We start from the raw sequence: 22,002 nt of genomic DNA, 5'->3' as shown, positions 1-22,002 counted from the left end.
ATCGCAGCACGCCAGGCCTCCCTGTCCATCACCATCTCCCGGAGTTCACTCACACTCACGTCCATCAAGTCTGTAATGCCATCCAGCCATCTCATCCTCTGTCGTTCCCTTTTCCTCCTGCCCCTAATCCCTCCCAGCATCAGAGTCTTTTCCAATGAGTCAACTCTTCTCATGAGGTGGCCAAAGTACTGGAGTTTCAGCTTTAAGCATCATTCCTTCCAAAGAACACCCAGGGCTGATCTCCTTTAGAATGGACTGGTTGGATCTCCTTGCAGTCCAAGGGACTCTCGAGTCTTCTCCAACACCACAGTTCAAAAACATCAATTCTTCGGCGCTCAGCCTTCTTCACAGTCCAACTCTTGCATCCTTACATGACCACTGGATAAACCATAGCCTTGACTAGATGGACCTTTGTTGGCAAAGTAATATCTCTGCTTTTCAATATGCTATCTAGGTTGGTCATAACTTTTCTTCCAAGGAGTAAGTGTCTTTTAATTTCATGGCTGCAATCACCATCTGCAGTGATTTTGGAGCCCAAAAAAATATAGTCGGACACTGTTTCCACTGTTTCCCCATCTATTTCCCATGAAGTGGTGGGACCAGATGCCATGATCTTCGTTTTCTGAATGTTGAGCTTTAAGTCAACTTTTTCACTCTCCTCTTTCACTTTCATCAAAGGGCTTTTTAGCTCCTCTTCATTTTCTGCCATAAGGGTGGTGTCATCTGCGTATCTGAGGTTATTGATATTTCTCCCGGCAATCTTGATTCCAGCTTGTGCTTCTTCCAGCCCAGTGTTTCTCATGATGTACTCTGCATATAAGTTAAATAAGCAGGGTGACAATATACAGCCTTGACGTACTCCTTTTCCTATTTGGAACCAGTCTATTGTTCCATGTCCAGTTCTAACTGTTGCTTCTTGACCTGCATATAGGTTTCTCAAGAGGCAGGTCAGGTGGTCTGGTATTCCCATCTCTTTCAGAATTTTCCATAGTTTATTGTGATCCACATGAAAGGTTGTTGTTGAATCATGCGAAGACACCGGGATTCTTGGCCCCTGGAGGAGAAGAATTCAATCCAGGGCCAGAGACGAGGCTTGATTGCTCAGAGCTTTTGTGTAATAAAGTTTTATTAAAGTATAAAGGAGATAGACAAAGCTTCTGACATAGGCATCAGAAGGGGGCAGAAAGAGTACCCGCTTGCTACATTGTTAACAATGAAGTTATATAATCCAAAGAACCTCTGGAGGTTGTAAAGACCTCATCAGACCTACTCCCATAATTTACATTTTAAGATAACAGAATTAGCCAGAACGTTTGATCCAGAGACTGTCCTTAGGCAGGATACATTATTGTTATATAATCCTAAGGAATGTAGAGAAAAAAAAAAGTTTGTCCTTTCTCCCTCCTTGAGAATTCCAGACCCCTCTCTCCTTGGGGACCTCTAGACTCCTTATCAACCTTCCTAGGAAATGACTCTCTCACACACAGTCAAAGGCTTTGGTATAGTCAATAAAATAGAAATAGATGTTTTTCTGGAACTCTCTTGCTTTTTCCATGATCCAGCAGATGTTGGCAATTTGATCTCTGGTTCCTCGGCCTTTTCTAAAACCAGCTTGAACACCTGGAAGTTCATGGTTCACGTATTGCTGAAGCCTGGCTTGGAGAATTTTGAGCATTACTTTACTAGTGTGTGAGATGAGTGCAATTGTGCGGTAGTTTGAGCATTCTTTGGCATTGCCTTTCTTTGGGGTTGGAATGAAAACTGATCTTTTCCAATCCTGTGGCCACTGCTGAATTTTCCAAATTTGCTGGCAAATTGAGTGCAGCACTTTCATAGCACCATCTTTCAGGATCTGAAATAGCTCAACTGGAATTCCATCACCTCCACTAGCTTTGTTCATAGTGATGCTTTCTAAGGCCCACTTGACTTCACATTCCAGGATGTCTGGCTCTAGGTCAGTGACCATACCATCGTGATTATCTGGGTCGTGAAGATCTTTTTTGTACAGTTCTTCTGTGTATTCTTGCCACCTCTTCTTAATATCTTCCGCTTCTGTTAGGTCCATACCATTTCTGTCCTTTATCGAGCCCATCTTTGCATGAAATGTTCCCTTGGTATCTCTAATTTTCTTGAAGAGATCTCTATTGTTTTCCTCTATTTCTTTGATTTGATCGCTGAGGAAGGCTTTCTTATCTCTCCTTGCTATTCTTTGGAACTCTGCATTCAGATGTTTATATCTTTCCTTTTCTCCTTTGCTTTTCGCTTCTTTTCTTTTCACAGCTATTTGTAAGGCCTCCTCAGACAGCCATTTTGCTTTTTTGCATTTCTTTTCCATGGGGATGGTCTTGATCCCTGTCTCCTGTACAATGTCACGAACCTCAGTCCATAGTTCATCAGGTGCTCTATCTATCAGATCTAGTCCCTTAAATCTATTTCTCACTTCCACTGTATAATCATACGGGATTTGATTTAGGCTATATCTGAATGGACTAGTGGTTTTCCCTACTTTCTTCAATTTATTCTTTGCATAGCAACGTTTTTTTTCAGTATGTAAAATGGTTAAAAAAACATTTTCATTAAGGGATTGAAAAATAGCTGAGTAGCCTAGAAGACTTTTGCAAATTGGTTAAAAATTCTGTGGAGAACCAAAACTGCTGGTTTGCCAAATTTCTCTGGTTGATATAATTCTCACTATTCTTGGCACTTCTCTAGCAGATTCTAATGAAAAATATAGTAAAAGGGATAGGGTTTCTATTAAGGAAGCAATATGGAATTGTGTGGTATAAGGAAGCAATATGATTGTGTGTTTTTATTCAAATTATATCACAAATATTCCTTTCCATAATGTTCTGCAACATTCTATTTTATTCTATTTTTTTAAATAAATGCTACCATTATTTCACTTTGATTGATTTCATGACTCTGGAAAGAAATTAACATTTAAAAAACAAAATATAAAAGAATGGGATAGAAAATATTTTGATATAAATGTCACCTTGTTGAGCTGAGCCAATAAATTTGAAAATTTGGGTTTCTCTTCATCTATACCTCTCATGGGATAGCTACAAAAAAGAAGCATACTTTATTGATCAACAAATTAACATAATAGTCAGAAATATATTATGTACAATGTATTGCTTTTTATTAAAACTATGAAGTTTCAGGAAAGATGGAGGTCTGTTTCATTGGTTGGGGTCTTATCCAATTAAGTACACAGGGCATTAAGTACACAGGGCATTATAGAGTCAGATGTATGAAGTTTCATATAGTACTGAATTTGTTTCATAAATATTATCATTTATAAGGAATTAATGGGCTTCTGGTCAGTAAATGGTATAATGCTTGTCAAGCTCTGGTAAAGAAGTATTAGCATAAAATTCCTCCCTACCATGCAGCACCTTAACTTTTATAACACACCATTTCAAACAGCATCATATAAGGGCCTTGTGTGCCCCTTCTCTAAGACCTTCAATTCATCACAGACTCCTTCCTTTTTTATGAATTGCAAACTCTTGGTTTTATCAAACATTACCTTGTACTTGAACCATATATAGCATTTATTTTTACCAACCTGAAGATATGATAGGGCTTCCAAGGTGGTGCTAGTGGTAAAGAGCCTACCTGTCAATTCAGGGGACTGCTTCCCTGGTGGCTCAGAGGTTAAAGAGTCTGCCTGGAATGTGGGAGACCGGAGTTCGATCCCTGGGTTGGGAAGATCCCCTGGAGAAGGAAATGGTAACCCACTCTTGCCTGGAGAATCCCACGGAGGGAATAAGCCTGGCAGGCTACAGTCCACGGGGTCACAAAGAGTCGGACACGACTGAGCGACTTCACTTTCACTTTCAAGAGAGAGATTCAGTTTCAATTTCTGGGCCAGAAAGATCCCCTGGAGGAGGATATGGCAACCCACTTCAGTATTCTTGCCTGGAGAATTCTATGGACAGAGGAGCCTGGTGGGCTACGGTCCATAAGCTAGCAAAGAGTCGGACACAGCTGAAGGGACTTAGCACTCAATCATGGATATATGATATGATAATGAACCAAAGCCACCATTAATTTATTTTAGGTCTGAAATAAAATTACTTTTTCTGTAAATCAGATTTTCAGGTTTGTAAACTCACTTTTAATTTTTACTGAAGCAACACACCAGCAGATTTTAAGTTGTACAAAGCTTAAAGGAGAAACTGCTTATCCTGCCCCTTCTTCTTTACTCCTTAGCTCCCCTCCAGACTCATATTTCTAAATAATATGCTCACCATTCTCTTTCTTGATTTTCCTATTTTAGCCATTATTTATAGCTTTCTCATTTGGAAGATGAGAACTTAGTTCTCTATCTCATTTTCTCTCTCCCTTGCTCCATTCTTCTTTTGGCTCCCTCCCCAAATAATGACATCATTGCTTTTGAATAAGTCAGTCTTTGATGTTTACATTATTATTGTTATGTACTTGTTCCCAACTGATACAGTGAGCAATTATTATATTTACTTATTTCTTAAAAATTTTGGTAATTAATAATTACCTTGTCTATTTATTTCATAATTCTCTATCCACGAATTCTCTATCTCTATCATTATTTCTTCTCCCAAACTCTATAAAATGCCCTCAATGTTGTTGAACACATCAGGCATCTGACAGTGCCCTTTCAAACTTTTGAGACAGCCCTGAATGCCCCAATATTCTCCAGTTTCAAATGGAAATGCCTGTTCTCCAGGCCTTGTTTACCATCCTCCTGGTAATTCACCCCCTCCCTCTGGATTGCAGCTCCTATGGCTCTCAGTCCACCTTTCTTGATTTATCCTCTCATTTTGGTGGAGGACATCCTTCAGGAACTCCCCAAGAAGCAGTTTATGGGAGATATATTTTTTGAAAGCTGAAAATTATCTCTTACCTTGTAGAATTCTAAGCATTGCTCTATTGTCGTCTAAGCTCTTAAGTTACATCAAGAAAATGAACACCATCTCAATTCTTGATATGTGCCCCTTTTGTTGTTTCTGAAAATGTTCAGAATGCTCTAAAATGTCTAAATGCCACAATATTTTGTCATCCATTATATCCAAGGTATGTAGCAGACTTTTTGATCTTTTGATCTGGAAGCTCATGTCCTTCATTTATTGGCAATTGGTTTGTGCTGCTTCTTTGATAGCTTCCTCCCTTCCATTTTCTGCATTCTTCTTCTACTATTCCTGTTAATTAGATGGTGAATTTCCTGGTTCTACCCTCTGATTTCCAAGTATTCTATCTTACGCTTAATCTCTATTTTTCTGAAAATGAACCACAGCTTTCAATTCTCTCTTCCAAACCTTCAACTGAATTTTTATTTAAACTCTCATATACATATTATATATATATTATATTTATATATAATATATATACATATATATTATATATATACATATTATATATATATATATGTATAATTTCAAAGACTTTCTCTTGATCTCTGAATGTCCCTTTCCTGTAGCACTCTTTTCTTGTTTCATAATTGTAGTATCTTAGACTGCTGAGGGGATTATTATTTTCTTCAAATTTTATCTTAGTCTATATTTAGTTCCATTTTTCAGAACTCTTCCTCCAAAGCTGTTTCTTTATCATCTTCCTTTCATATTGAAGGTTTTCCTCTAATATTAGGTAATCCTTAGCTGTCAGTAGTTATATAAAAGTACAGCAATAAAACACTGATTAAGCCAACTATATGTTGGTAGGTTTTATCAGCTTACAATTTATTAGGTAGAGAACCAGGCATTTTGCTGGGGAACACTCAGTGTCATCCCTGTAGGTTTTTTCCACTGGACTACCACCATTTCTCTAGAGAAGATTCCTCTAATCTTCTGTTTAAGGGAGAATGTGGTGGTGGTGGCGATATGAGGGAGTAAGACTAACTACTGGTGTTCTAGAGGCTGAACAGGGAATGAGAATCGAGAGTCCAACTTCTGTAGGTCCGGTTCTCACTCAGTGCCTTTATTTTTGGAACTTTGGGTTCCCCCTTATTAGTCTGGTTGTTCCTGGATGTCTGAGTTGGTCTGAATCTCTTTGTTTCAGTTTCCCTAGAGAATGAGGTTGCTGTCTCCACTGGGTTGGGGAGAAACCACTCACTTTCTAAGAGGGGATGAAAAAAAAGTCTTGGAGCTCCAATTGCCTTTTATAAGATTTCAACCAATCCTCTTGTTTCCCTAACATAAACTGTGCAGAGGGATTAGGCATCTCCAAGTTCCAGAGAGGGCTGGGAGCTCTGGCACATGAATTGGCTGCAGTAAGGTCTCACATTGTCTTTTCTCAGTTACGTCAGTTATTACTCATCCATTTCCCCTCGTTTAAAAGTTGACAAAGCCTATTCAGGACCATCTCTTCTTTCCTCCTCTTTGTCCTTAGAGTTTTATAACTTTAAAAATTCCTTTGTGGTTATTTTTTTTTTAATATTTATTTTTATTTATTTGGCTGCATAGAGTCTTAGTTGTGGCACGTGGGAACTAGTTCCCTGACCAGGGATCGAACACAGCCCCCCTGTATCGGGAGCACAGAGTCTTAGCCACTGGACCACCAGGGAATTCCCCCTTTGTGGTTATTATTGTGTTTTGGTAGCAAGTAGACAGAAATGCATGTGTTTTCAATCTCTCATATTTAACCAAAAGTCTTCTGTCATGCCTTCATTTGGTTTTGTTTGTTTTATCTCTCGCCTGGGGCTATCAATTTGGGACTTGGTTTTCTGGGGAGGATAATTTGGTAACTCAAGTTTTGTCCTTCCTTGTGAGTCATTTCTGTTTACTTTTCTGCTGCTCCACATCCCCAAGCTCAGGCTTTCAGCAACTACACAGATTTATTATCATAGAAATTTATTATACAACAAGTGAAGCAATAATTTATTTGCTATTAAGTAATTTTCTGGGTACACACTGCTGAATTCTCTTGAAATAAGCCTATCTTTCAAAAAGCACAAAATTGATAAGCGACTCTTGGCTGTAATTCACTTTGAAAAGGGAGTTTTCTCAAGTTCCACATACAAATAAGAAGGTAACCACAACATAAGGTCATTTCAGAGAAATCAGGATAGATGCTTAATTCACCCTTGAACCCCTAAAATTTCTCCCTAAAATTCTTTTTTTTTTTTTTTTGGTCAAAGACTTTTTCTCCTTGATGTGCAAATACTCTTAGAAGGTGTTATATAAAAACTTGAGTGTAAATGAAAAATCTGAAGATTTTTTATTTGGAGAGACATTATTAAGGTACCTAACACCAGAGGGAAGAGGGAAAGATGTTCTGGAAAAAGAGAAGGGCATAGGTCTGCAGAGAGTGAAAGCACCAAATATCCTGTTAAAGTGGTTGAAAGTGTTAGCTGCTCAGTCATGTCTGACTCTTTGCGACCCCATGGACTGTAGACTGCCAGACTTCTCTGTCCATGGAATTCTCCAGGCAAGAATACTGGAGTGGGTAACCATTCCCTTCTCCAGGATATCTTTCCTACCCAGGGATCTAACTTGCGTCTCCAACATTGCAGGCAGATTCTTTACTGTCTGAGCCACCATGGCAGGGACGTTAGGGAGCTTAGATCAAAAATTGAGAAGAAAGGAGAAGGGCTTTGGGGATTAGAAAGACCTGGCTTCAAATCCTATTTTCCTCATTGTTTGTTGTTGATGCTGTGGTTTTTTTTTTTTTAAGTTATACTCAGATTTTTATTTTAAAAATCTGATCTGCTTAGTGTTTTCCACCAACTCAAGAAACAGAAACCTTCACAGTCTTCACAATCTTTTGCTTAGGTGCTGCCTTTGTGGGAGCCTTTGCAGCAGCCATTCCTGTCCTTTGAGATGCTTGCATAGCCTTTTTTGCTTCCTTAGCAGCCCTGATAGTTTGTTCTCATTGAACCTTTCTAACTTGGGTTTCTGATTCCTCTTGGCCATTGTATCAGCAAGAGATGCTCCAGTTATGGCACTCTGGAATTCAATTGCACAGCGGGTTCTTTTCTCATTTATGGGTTGTGTAATATTAAACAGTTAACCTATTTCTTCATTTTCTCATCTGCAAAACATAGACGATATCCATGTCAAGGTGTTGTGGGATTAAATGAGATTATATATGTAAAGTGCTTAGTAAAGTGCCTGGCATCACATAAATGCTCAATAAATGATAGTGATAATGATAACAACTGCCTTGCCAAATTGAACTAGAGATGGCTCTGAATGTCTCAGTGCCAAAGATAAAACCCAGGTACAGACCTGCTGAGTAGATGTACCCTACTTTACTGTAAGAAAATGAATGAGCTAGTTAACTAAGAACAATCTCTTACTTTCTCATCTGTAAACTCTGAACAAGTGCTCAGAGTTGAATTTGGCCTATAACCAATAAATGCTTCCATAATTCAGGTAAGAATAGCCACTGCCAGAGCCACAAACCTACATTATACAAAGAGAAGATGGCTTTTTTAAAAGGAGATCTTTCTTCATTTTATTTTTGCCACATCCTCTCATTCTTCCCCCTGTTAAAAAACAGTCGTATCTGAAGGGTGGTACATGTATACAGTGGAATATTACTCAGCCATAAAAAGAATGAAATAATGCCATTTGCATCAGCATGTATGGACCTAGAGATTGTCATACTAAGTGAGGTAAGCCAGACAGAAAAGACAAATCTGCGATATCACATATATGTGGAATCTAAAAATATGGTACAAAAGGAATTTTTTACAAAACAGAAATAGACTCACAGATACAGAAAACAAACTTATGGATACTAAAGGGGAAAGGGGGAGGGATAAATTAGAAGCTTGAGATTAACATAAACACACTGCTATATGTAAAAAAGATAACCAACAAAGACTTATTGTATCGCACAAGGACCCATACTCAATATTTGTAATAAATTATGTATACTATACCCCTGAAACTAAAACAACATTATAAATCAACTAGACTTCAATTTTTGAAAAATGATGGCATGTGGGAAACAAATAAACCTGATACCTGAGTTCAGGGAGCTTCAACTTGATCAACAACTACCTTTCCTCAAAACACAACTTGGCTTTTGTCTCAGTAAATACAGAAAAGTTTTCTGCTCTCACTTCTAAAGAGTTCCAGGCAATCAAAGACACCTCTGTGGATTAGGTAAGCCCTGGTCTGGCTGTTACAGATGTGAAATCTCAGTGGGAGGTAGAAGAGCAGCCTCCAGAGAGGTATAAGGAGGGACTTCTAACTGGAGTTGTCCTTTTGGAGCTCCAAATATTGGAAAACAAGAACAGAGGAGGAATGAAAAGAAACATAAATCGAAGGCATAGTGGAAAAGCTTTGAAGGTTTTGAGGAAAGCTGAGATTTAATAAAGATGAAAAGAAGCTGAAGTTTTCCAAGAAAAAAGACAGGGTGCTCATCACACCTCCTGACACCTCACCAAGTAATAACTGAGAGATTAGTTATTAGTATTAAAAGAGAGAGCTGAAGAATGTTGGACAGAAAGTCAGGAGACCTCAGTTGGGTCTGGCTTCCCCTCAATGGCTGCAGGATCATGGGATCCAATCCGGTCTCATAGTTCTCATTTGTGAATGAAGAGTAAGGCCAATAATCCTAAAGGCTTGCTTTCTATGTTAACCTAATAATGGGGGTATCTCTTCTCTCTTCACAACAGGGAACATAAATTGTTAATTACATGTATTTTAGCTGCTATTATGTATTTTTGCTGCCTAAATCACTATAATTTACACCTGCGTAAATCAAAGGAATACAGGCATGTAACACAAGCACAAACCTGTATCTACTACCTAGCTATCTACATATGAACTCATATAAGTATTTAAGTAATTTGTTACGCATCTTCTATAAAGTTTAAAATTCCTCTTTGGCTAAGATACCTTGGGAATTCCTCTAATTAGCAGCACAGTGCTCACAACACAAAAAATTATTATTAAACATTAAAGGACAATCATCTTCTTTTGCTGTAAGAGTTAATAACTTCATTTTAATAGCATAAAACTATAATTCTGCATCTTGCCAACAACAGTTTTTTAAAATGAAATTCCTTGCCTTTAATACAATCAAAAATCAGAGTTTCATCTTTTTTTTCCCAGAAAAATCACATTTTTACTAACTTGAAGTGATGATTTCCATGTGAATGATACTGTTTATCTGCACTTTCCCCACATTTGACCTCATTTCTTCTAAGAAATATGGAATATTGCTCAGGGCCTTTGAAAGGCAAGGGGCTGGAGGAAGTTTCTATAGAATAATCACCACCTAAAGAGGTTTAAGACTCACCTACCCATTGACCCATGAAGGGTACATGCTAAATTCCTACAGTCAAATATTCATTTTAACCCTTAAAAATAAATGAATGAGCTTACCTCTTATTTAAATTATTCTAAGATGGATAAGATTTTTACTGTCAGGTAAAAGGTGATAATTATGACCACCATCACCATCACTTGGCTGTTCATGATGACAAAAATGACAAAGAAATTTGGCTTTATCCAATCACTTCCTCTGTAATATTTGTGTGCATGTGTGTGAGACAGATCTAAGTACTTTTGTATGCAATTCCATGTCCATATTCAATATACGCTTACCTATTTACAAAAGCATTCATGCATTTTTGTAAACTTTATAGTCTAGCACCCTGGTGGACCTCAGATTAGGGTTTTATTGAACTACTTCTTAGGAGGTACAACTCTGACCACCCCACATATCGTAAGTATGATGTTAGGGGAGTTTTCCTGGAATTTTTTTCCTGGTAAGTGGTACTTATGCACTTTTCACTTGATCACCTTCAGTCAGCCTATAACCACGCGATGCACCATGTTGGAAGCAAATGTAGTTTGGTGAATCTCCATTATAAGCTTGGTTCACAGATTATTTTGATCTAGGGTAGATGTTATTGAACTGAGGCACTTCCCTAGGTTATAGTAAGGAAAGATGAACTGTTTCTGAGGCTCAGTCCCTGAAAAACCAATTTGCAATGAAAATAAACAAATCTAGGATGAGAGATGCAATAATATCACAGCCAATTTGCCCTCAATTTCTACCTCATTTGTGAGTAGACTGGGGAGGTAGCCAGGTCATCAGGAGTCATGATCTTCCTTTGACTCACTTAAGCTCTTATTTCCTTTCTTTAACTTAAAAAAAATCTTCTACTCCCTCAACTCTTCTCTTCTTGAATAATCTTTTTATACTGATTGAGAAGAAAAGATGAGGTATGTTTTCCCTTAATGGGCTGCCTCAAAGAGTAGCCTGGGCTGATGCAGCCAGGAACCTCTGAGACATCAACTCTTACCCCAGGAAAAGATTGTTTGGTGGTATTGTTTTAAAAGTCTACCAAATGTTGCACATTCATTTTACTTATGTTTTTCTTTCCTATTCCTGATGCTTAAAAAATTAGTATCACAGTAATCCAAGTCTATGCCCTGACCAGTAATGCTAAAGAAGCTGAAATTGAGCAGTTCTGTGAAGACCTACAAGACCTAGAACTAACACCCAAAAAAGATGTCCTTTTCATTATAGGGGACTGGAATGCAAAGGTGGGAAGTCAAGAGATACCTGGAGCAACAGACAAATTCGGCCTTGGAGTATAAAATGAAGCAGGTCAAAGGCTAACAAAGTTTTGCCAAGAGAATGCATTGGTCATAGCAAACACCCTCTTCCAATAAAACAAGAGAAGACTCTACACATGGACATCACCAGATGGTCAATATCAAAATCAGATTGATTATATTCTTTGCAGCTAAAGATGGAGAAGCTCTATACAGTCAGCAAAAACAAGACCGGGAGCTGACTGTGGCTCAGATCAAGAACTCCTTATTGCCAAATTCAGACTTAAATTGAAGAAAGTAGGGAAAATCACTAGACCATTCAGGTATGACCTAAATCAAATCCCTTATGATTATACAATGGAAGTGACAAATAGATACAAGGGATTAGCTCTGATAGACAGAGTGCCTAAGACCTATGGACAGAAGTTCATGACATTGTACAGGAGGCAGTGATCAAGACCATCCCCAAGAAAAGGAAATGCAAAAAGGCAAGATGGTTGTCTGAGGAGGCCTTACAAATACCTGTGAAAAGAAGAGAAGTGAAAGGCAAAGGAGAAAAGGAAAAAAAAAATACCCATTTGAATGCAGAGTTCCAAAGAATAGCAAAGAAAGATAAGAAAGCCTTTCTCAGCAATCAATCCAAATAAGAAGAGGAAAATAAAACAATGGGAAAGACTAGAGATCTCTTCAAGAAAATTAGAGATACCAAGGGAACATTTTATGCAAAGATGGGCTCAATAAAGGACAGAAATGGTATGGACCTAAAAGAAGCAGATGACATTAAGAAGAGCTGGCAAGAATACACAGAAGAACTATACAAAAAAGATTTTCACAACCAGGATAACCACAATGGTGTGATAACTCACGTCAAATGGCCTTAGGAAGCATCACTATGAACAAAGGTAGTGGAGGTGATGGAATTCCAGTTGAGCTATTTCAAATCCTAAAAGATGATGTTGTGAAAGTGCTGCACTCAATATGCCAGCAAATTTGGAAAACTCAGCAGTGGCCACAGGACTGGAAAAGGTCAGTTTTCATTCCAACCCCAAAGAAAGGCAATGCCAAAGAATGATCAAACTGCCACACAATTGCACTCATTTCACATGCTAGCAAAGTAATGCTCGAAATTCTCCAAGCCAGGCTTCTTCAATAGTACATGAACTGTGAACTTCCTGATGTTCAAGCTGGATTTAGAAAAGGCAGAGGAACCAAAGTTCAAATTGCCAACATCTGTTGGATCATCGAAGAAGCAAAGTTAAAGAAGATCCAACCAATCCATGGACCACAAGAAGATCCAACCAGACCATCCTAAAGGAAATCAATCCTGAATATTCATTGAAAGGACTGATGCTGAACCTGAAACTCCAATACTTTGGCCACCTGATGCAAAGAACTGACACTTGAAAAGACACCCTGATGCTGGGAAAGATTGAAGGCAGGAAGAGGAGGGGACGACAGAGGATGAGATGGTTGGATGGCATCTCCAACGTGATGGACATGAGTTTGAGTAGGCTCAGGAGTTGGTGATGGACAGGGAAGCCTGGCATGCTGAAGTCCATGGGGTCTCAAAGAGGTGGACATGACTGAGCCACTGAATTGACTAAACCAAGGACACTGTCTCTCTACTTTCATTGCTTTGCAAGCAATGGTGATACACTTTCATAAAATGGGTAGCAAGAGACACTCTTGAGTTTAAATTCAAGACAATGATATATTTCAAAATTTTTCCTTATGTTTCTCTTTATTTCTTTGTTTCTTTGTAATTTATATTCCAAACTGGCTCAAGAATAAAACTAGGATATTCGTGTGAGTTTTCTGATCCCTGGAAATAATTTTTTCCCTGTCTATGAATGAAATTAAAACTTAAACATTGCAACTGTCTTGTAAAAATCAAGAATAGTTAATTAGGGCATTAAAAATATAAACATCTAATCCACAATAGCTTAAGATGGCAGTTATCTTTTCTCTGGGGAAAAGAAACTTTAGAATTCTGATTAGCATTGCTAATCAACACAGATCCTTTCAATACCTAGTTATCATATAGCTACATGCCAAATATAATTAATATTCCAGAGTGCAAGTCAAGATTCATTTCTGTTCATTTGATCTATGAACTTTTTCAAGCAAAACACTGATTTGTGGGGATAATTGGCCCCTGGAGGGTATATGTATTTTTAAAGTAAAACAAAAAATACCCCACTCAATTCTCATGGCCCATGCAATTGTGGATACTTATTGAAATAGCTTACCAGTGGCAACTCAATTTAAACAGTATTTTTGAATGTTTCTTCTCTTCCCTGCCCACTTTTTTAGCTGTAAAATAAGTGTATTGAGAAATGAGTGGGCAAAGACAGAATTCATGATCAAGCATAGCACATCCTAGAAGCATACAATATGTCATCTACTATTAATAGATAACAGGGCTCACATGCTATATGCTATATCCAATATACAGAAACATTTTTGTTATAGAGAATACTTCTTTGTAGAGGGATTTGTTTCAATGTGATTTTACTAGAATTCCCTCATTTAAAGGTAGTATATGATCATGTGTATATTTCACCTGTTCACATCTGAAAGATTAATTTCAATTTTTAACTTTTTGAACTGACAAGGTCAGCCAGTTTTCAAATAAGCCAGCACAGGTACAAGGGCTGGCTCCCGCTTTGGGTTTAATATACAATGAGCAGTCAAGTAATGCACAAAATTATAGAATTGGAAGCATGACCACAAAGATCATCTGAATTCCGACTATAACAATCCTCAGCTCTGCTTGAGGACTTTTAATGACCAAAAAAAAAAAAAATCACCTCTTAGGAGGTACATTTTAATTTTGGATAGTTCTAATTATTAGATAATTCTCCTTACATTGTGCCAAATGCACCTCTCTACAAATCCATTGGGATTTGTTAAACCTTCTGAAACCACCCAGAATAAGGCCCGTCTTTCTCCAACATTTTTTAAAAACCTTCCATATGTACAGATCTCTTCCATGGTGACATAAGAGATGCAGGCTTCTATCCCTGGCTTGGAAAGATCCCCTGGAGAAGGGCATGGCAACCCAGTCCATGATCAGGCAGAGCCTGGCGGGTTACAGTCCATAGGGGTTGCAAACAGTCAGACATAACTGAAGCGACTTAGCACCCATGGGCTTCTAAGTTTTCATTACTGCAGCTTGACTGCTCTGTTTCATGATTCAGTCCTTTGTGACATGACTGTGAATCCTTTTCTCTTTCAGGGCATTCTCATCAGAATGTGCTGTCAACCTTCACTTTCTAAACAGGTGGCATCTAAAACTTTACTTTCAAGAACATATCATAAATGTTCCTCACTTTTAAGAGCATATCATGTCATTTTGGTCTATCTACATATATCTATATAACTATACTTAAATATGTACCCTTATCTAATGTAAGTATGTATATATACACATAACTATAGTTCAGCTAGGGAGTATAATAGGTAACATCCATGACTGTAATATTTCTTAAATTATTATTCAGAGAAACACTAACCAAAAACACTAAATGATTAGGCAGAAAAGCTATGTTGATCTAAATTTGCTACAATTTCACTTAAATTTTACTATCCATAAAAATCTAAATAGTATTAATAATTCATAAACAGCTTCTTCTGTTAAGTAAAAAATAAATAAATAAGTTGGCACTAGAGCCAAATACTACCATGGTAATCCTTTCTAAAAGTCTTCATGATGGTTTTCAGATCAAATTATTCTTTGTAAAACTTCTTAATCTCTTTGTGGACCCCCACAACCCTAAATATGTTGAGACCAAGATGCAGAGTTTCTCAGACTTGTTTTTAGACCAAATAGCATCCAGTCAACTGTGTGCTGATAACAGCTTAATGGCCAGCTCTCAGGGGTAAAAGAGTATGCATATATACATTTGTTATACATACATACATTTGTTATAAACAGATATAAAGAACTGTAACCTGGTTTACAAATAATAACAAAATAGGCAATACCCTTTATTTAAAATTATGTAAAGCTATAACTATGATTTACTATTTCTTACAAAATCTACCGTAAGGTTTTTTTTCCTTTTATTTATTTGTCGTACCACACAGCTTGTGGGATCTAAGTTGCCCAACTGGGGATAAATCCCAGGCCCTCAGCAGTAAGTGGGCAGAGTCTTAACCACTGGGCAACCAGGGTATTACCTATTGTGAGTTTCTATTATCAACAGTGGTGTTACAAAATCAGATGACTGATAGATACTTGATTACTCTCTGATTCATCAAAAAGTCACTCATGCCATTGACAAACATCCTGACTAAATGTTGGTTGATATTTTCATGTATGTTAACAAGTAAGATGAAAGTGAAAATAATAAAAAGATATGCCAAACTTCACTTGTTTGTCAATGGCATAGTGATTTCCCTGTAGACTCATATAATATTTTTTGAATACAGGAAGAGTATTTCTTCATGTCTTCGCACTAATCACAATATACACCCATAGAGATAACATAGTTATAAGTTCAATCTACATTAACCTTAAAATCACTTTCTGAAGTCTAGACAATCAACAAGACAATAAATAAAATCCTGATTTTTAGCATTTCCTGCTTCCATGGTATAAATACTTTCTCCAGTGTCACTGAATGCAGAGTTGGGAAAAGATACACAATACTGTTCTATAGTATTTCCATCATGCATATGGATCTAAATAACTCCAAGAGCATAGATTTAAAATATCCAGACAGATATTCAATTTTTCAAAATCTTCCTTAATCTACTGACTCCACTCTGAGTTTTGAAATCATTGGACTCAAATTGGAAACATTACTCACATTTTAAAGCCAAAATAACTTAATCTAATGTCACTCATGTGATTTACATTTCCTACTGCATAATAGATGTACCAGAACTATATGTCTAATATTCATTCTAATTCATTAGAATAAAATATAAATTACTCTACAAAACTTAACAATTCTTTTTACCAACCAATCCTCTAAAAATATGAATTTTTTTATTCATATAGAATAATTAAAATTGCTTCTGGAAGCTCATATAGAAAAATTAAAATTGCTTCTCAGCAGATGGAGAGAATGTCTGATTATATCCATGGTCACATTTTGTTACTATTCATCAGAAAGAATTTATTCCCTTCTAATACCAACTCAGGTAAGCTATCAATGCCTTGGTTTAAAACAAATAAACACAAATGTGGCAATTTTATACTTCTTACTGAGTATTAAAATGGTAGTAACTGTATATAAAATTATTGTTACTTTACTTAGAAAGTAATAAGAAACAATAAAATTAGGAAACCAAATACACAAAAACTAAAAGCTCCCAGGAAAATAAATAATTTTTGTGTATAATTGTATTCTTGAAATTTTCTTCTAGTTTTGATTGGGAAGTTCTTCTACTAATGTTTTAAAAGAAAACACACTTTGGTTGCAAATTACTGCCTAGGAAATCTGAAGAATATATATATATAACTGGATGTGTTCATGCATATTCAATATACAAAATTCTCCACGTATAGATTTTGTTGGGTTGATGATTTTGTTTTATTTTTATCTAGAAAACAACATTGAAACAAAAGTCTGTGGACAGCTGCTAAAAGCTCATCTCATATGGTTATTTTTTTAACTTTTTATTTTTTATGGAATATAGCTGATTAACAATGCTGTGATAGTTTCAGGTACACAACAAAGCAACTCAGCCATGTATTTACATGCATCCATTCTCCCCCAATGAATATTCAATCAGTAATGAATATTCATTGGAAGGACTGATGCTGAAGCTGAAGCTCCAATACTTTGGCTACCTGATGTGAAAAACTGACTCACTGGAAAAGACCCTGATGCTGGGAAAGATTGAAGGCAAGAGAAAGGGACAACAGAGGACGAGATGGTTGGATAGCGTCACCGACTCGATAGACATGAGTTTGAACAAGCTCTGGGTGTTGGTGATGGACAGGGAAGCCTGGCATGCTGAAGTCCATGGGGTCGCAAAGTGACAGACAGGCAGTGAGTGACTGAACTGAACTGATTCTCCCCAAAACTCCCCTCCCATCCAGGTTGCCATATAACATTGATCAGAGTTCCCTGTGCTATCAGATAGGTCCTTGTTGGTTATCCATTTTAAATACAGCAGTGTGTACATTCATATGGCTATTGTGAGAATAAGAGAAAAATTCCCTTTGGGGGATATATTTATTTTATTTCATAATCTCTCTGAACAAGTGAAAGCATCTCTAGGAAATATTTTCTCAGAGTATATGCCACAGTTGGAAAGTGGTTAGGCTGGAAGAATATGATGAAATATCTGGGGACATGGCATGACATACCCCAGAGCACCCCCTGCATCAGTGGTCAAAGGATCAATAGGGTGATATGCACGTCTGTTTGGATAGCACGTTGCGCATTGCCATGAACCATCTAATTGAGGGCTGAGGAAAGGAAAAGGGTTGGCCCCTGATAATTTACACTCCAGATGCCCAGCCAAATCTCAACCAGCAACCAGGCTAGGATAGAAGTGGGGATTATTAAAGGAGAGGGAGAAAGAGAAAGAGAAAGAAAACATCAACACAAGGAAACAGCTTCCTTAGACCCTCAACTGCCTCTACACTATACACACTATATGCCAAGACTATACCAAATGCTTTATCTTCAACTATCACAACCATCTGAGGTGGGCACTATGGTTATCCTCATGTTACAGATGAGGATCACCGATGTTAAAGAACAGTTAAGTGGCAAAACTGGGGAAGTGAGCCTTCTTGAGACCAATTTCAGAATCATAGTTCTACCCCACTGTGCTAAAACCATTTGTTCCTACAGATTATACTCTACTCTTTTCTATTTTCCTCGGTGCCCTGAGGGGCTGACCTATACACACTATGTCAAAACCTTTCTTTCCCTCTGGCTTCCAGTTGGGTACTGTCAATGGAAGGAGGGAAGAGAATAAAACTGGGACATTCAGTACCTTGCCGCCCTTCCTGTAGGGTCTTGGGATGGCTGCATACCTCAAGAGAGGTGGTCCTTTCCAAATAACACTCTTTCTCAGTTTTTGTATCTGTCCCTTCCTTCACCCCTTTGAGGTAACTTTATCCTTTTAGGAAAGGGAGGGAGTAATTGGTCCAAGGGTCCAAGAGTGATCAGGGCATTGTGTTACTTATCTTGGAGAGGGGGAGACCATTTCTATTATCCCTCGTACTTCCTTACATTCTATCCAAACATTTATAAATAGTACTATTATTATCAGATCAGATCAGATCAGTCACTCAGTCGTGTCCGACTCTTTGCGACCCCATGAATCGCAGTATGCCAGGCCTCCCTGTCCATCACCAACTCCCGGAGTTCACTGAGAGTCAGGTCCATCGAGCCAGTGATGCCATCCAGCCATCTCATCCTCTGTTGTCCCCTTCTCCTCCTGCCCCCAATCCCTCCCAGCATCAGAGTCTTTTCCAATGAGTCAACTCTTCGCATGAGGTGGCCAAAGTACTGGAGTTTCAGCTTTAGCATCATTCCTTCCAAAGAAATCCCAGAGCTGATCTCCTTCAGAATGGACTGGCTGGATCTCCTTGCAGTCCAAGGGACTCTCAAGAGTCTTCTCCAACACCACAGTTCAAAAGCATCAATTCTTCGGTGCTCAGCCTTCTTCACAGTCCAACTCTCACATCCATTTACCTAATCTGACTGTGCCATCTCTTTCCTGCCAGGATCCTGATGAAAATAGCTACTATAATATTTCGCTATGTATAAAACAATTGTTGGCCTTTAGATAAGTAGATGATTCAAAAGAAAACATTTCCCATCACACTTTTGTTACATGTCTTTTTTGCTCTATCTAGCAATGTCTATGAAAGTTTATAAATAAGGGAAATTTAATACTGATGTTTTTCTATATAAAGGGCTCACAAAAAGCAATAAGAAAAAAGATGGATTTCCCAGGAGTAGTCAAGAAGAAGCAATTCTCCAGAGGAATTACCAATAGACAAAAATTATAAAAGATTTAAGCTGGATTAGTAATCAGAAAAATGTAAAGTATAAGAGATATCATATCTTATCTTTCAAATTATCTAAGACTTAAAGATAAAAATCAGTTTTGCGTAAAGAATCAGAAAATGGACAGTCTCAAGTACTGTTTATGATGTAAAAATTTGCATATCCTTTCTGGAGAGCATTAAAATATGCATACCTATTAATCTAATAATTCTACTTAATAAATTAATTACACTAATTAATTCTAAGGACATGATTAAAGATCTAAACAAATTTTTATCTACAAAAAGGTTCAGTTTTAAAAATTGGAAAATATCTAACTGTCCTGTAATGGATGATGACACACCCATACGACAAAATACCTCATAGCCATTTAAGCTGTTGCCATAAAAATATTTTTGCCCAGGAAAATATTTACCATATAGAGCTCCAATACAAAAGCTAAATAAGGAAAAGGCAAACTTCAAAAGTATTTTATTTCAGCATTGCTATAGATTACTTGCAGGTCAACAGGGGGTGTATAGTCTGGAACATGGGAGCCATGTCCTGGTAGTTTGAAATTTATTCTGAGTTCAATAGGAAGCCACCATAAGGCTTCAGGTAGTGGAGAAAAACAATACTCATAATCCTATAAACTCTATGTTACCTGAAGTCTGATAACCAAATCCTGATAAACACATATCTAGAATTTCTGCAAGAAGAAATACTTTGAAGAAGCTAGTCTATACAGCTATCATCATCATCATCGTCGTCATTGTCATTGCTAAAGAAAGCCTGGAAGTAGTAGAGATTTAGCTTGTAGACACACCTGTAAATCTACTTTGTCATTACATTTGTTTTACTGGATTTAAAGGAAGTGTTTTTTGTAAGGAGTTCTGTAGACTGGCATCTCCTACTGCGTTTTTGTGCCACATGCCCTAACCTATAGAGAATGGTTAGGAGCCCAAGCTCCTTTTCCCACAGTTCCCTACTCCCTGTTCCCACCCAGGGACCTCATTGACAGTCCCGTGTGTGAAGGCTGGTGACCAGCAGAGTTCTAGCTTGGCTTCTCATGTATTTCCTGGGGGAAACAAGGGCTGGAAGTTACTGATCCAAGGAAAACAGGATTCTGGGTTGTAACTCTTCTAACACTGAAAAGAATTCAGCTCACGACTTTTCAGTTACTGAAAGCCTCTTGGTCAGGCCACCATCTGAACAACAAATAGGAGTCCAGGACCTTTTAATTTCCTGAGTCCATGCTTAAAATAACCACAGCTAATTCCGAGTTTCCATATTGTTTCTTGCTCTCTCACTTTTCTCAACAGAACCAGAAAAAACCTTCTACTTCATTTATCTATCTAAACCACAGAATACTCATTCTTGCTTCTGGTGACCCTTTTTATAGAAATTATCAGACATTAGAAAGTGTGGAATCAATTTTTTATACAAATTCAAGATACATAAAAAATTTTAAAAGTTAAAAAATATATGTATGAAGAGGATGTATCCTTCATATAACCAGAAAAACGTTGAGGTAAAACTCCTCAAATGTAGAAGGTATTTAATACTTAAATATTTTTTTAAAACTGTAATAAGATGATGTTCTTATAAATGACAATAGTTATATGAAATGCCTTTGAACATACCAACTTTAGAATGTCTGATGGAAGACATAAAAGCTCAGAAATGGTTTATTATAACTGAAATTTCTGTGTGTTATTACCAAAGAGAAATGTATTGGAATTAATATGTTAGGTTTGGGAAATCTATTTTCATTTGCTATAACCAATGGTCTTTCATAGTGGGGACATAGTGGTCTTCCAGATTCTAGCTTCCATCTGCCTCTGACACTCTAAAATAAGACTTCTTTTATTTATTCATGTTTATAGAGTTAAGACTCAGTTTCCAAAATCTAAAGTAAACCTCTTCATCTCTGTGAGAAAAATGAAATTGATAAAAGTAAGGTAAACTTCAGTAGGATAAATACAGAAATATTTAGAAGATATTCAGCTATAACTCATTAAATGATGTAGAAGTTACCCCCATATAGCCTTGCCTCAAACAAGATCTGATTATTCATTTAGAATGTCTGTTCACTAAGTAAGAGGACATTGCCTCCAAAATGCATTTACTTATGTTAATTTATCAGAGAGAAAAGAAATAGATGTGCAGAAGTAATGTATTACCATAGTGATGGCTTTATAACAAGCGGTAGAAGTGATGCTGCTGATTTCCAATGACAAGTTAGAAAACTCTCGTTTAAGAAAGTCATATTCCACCTGGTGTCACTATCTATTATTTATCTATCTATTTTGCTTTCTCTCTCTCTTTCACACTCTCTCTCGCATTGCTTGCCCTGGAATTCAACCACCATATTGTGAGGAAGCCCAGGTCACATGAAGGAACACACAGGTATTCCAGTCAACAACCCTAGATAAAGTCCCAGACAATAGTCAGGACCAAACACCAGGCATGTGAAAAAACAGGCCTTCATATGATTCCAATTCCTAGCCTTTGAACTGACTTAGTTGAAACCATGT

The 22,002-nt window shown here is 37.3% G+C and overlaps 1 protein-coding gene across 1 annotated transcript in view; it reads right to left on the bottom strand.

The window, feature by feature from the left end:
• POU6F2 (POU class 6 homeobox 2) overlaps positions 1–22,002 on the bottom strand; it is a 504,980-nt gene that overhangs the window by 347,253 nt on the left and 135,725 nt on the right. The gene's annotated exons all lie outside the window — the stretch shown is intronic.

This window comes from Bos mutus, chromosome 4, assembly GCF_027580195.1.
Source record: "Bos mutus isolate GX-2022 chromosome 4, NWIPB_WYAK_1.1, whole genome shotgun sequence".
Lineage (NCBI taxonomy): Eukaryota > Metazoa > Chordata > Mammalia > Artiodactyla > Bovidae > Bos > Bos mutus.
Note: the sequence above shows the minus strand (reverse complement) of the source record. Positions and strands in the feature narration are given on the sequence as shown.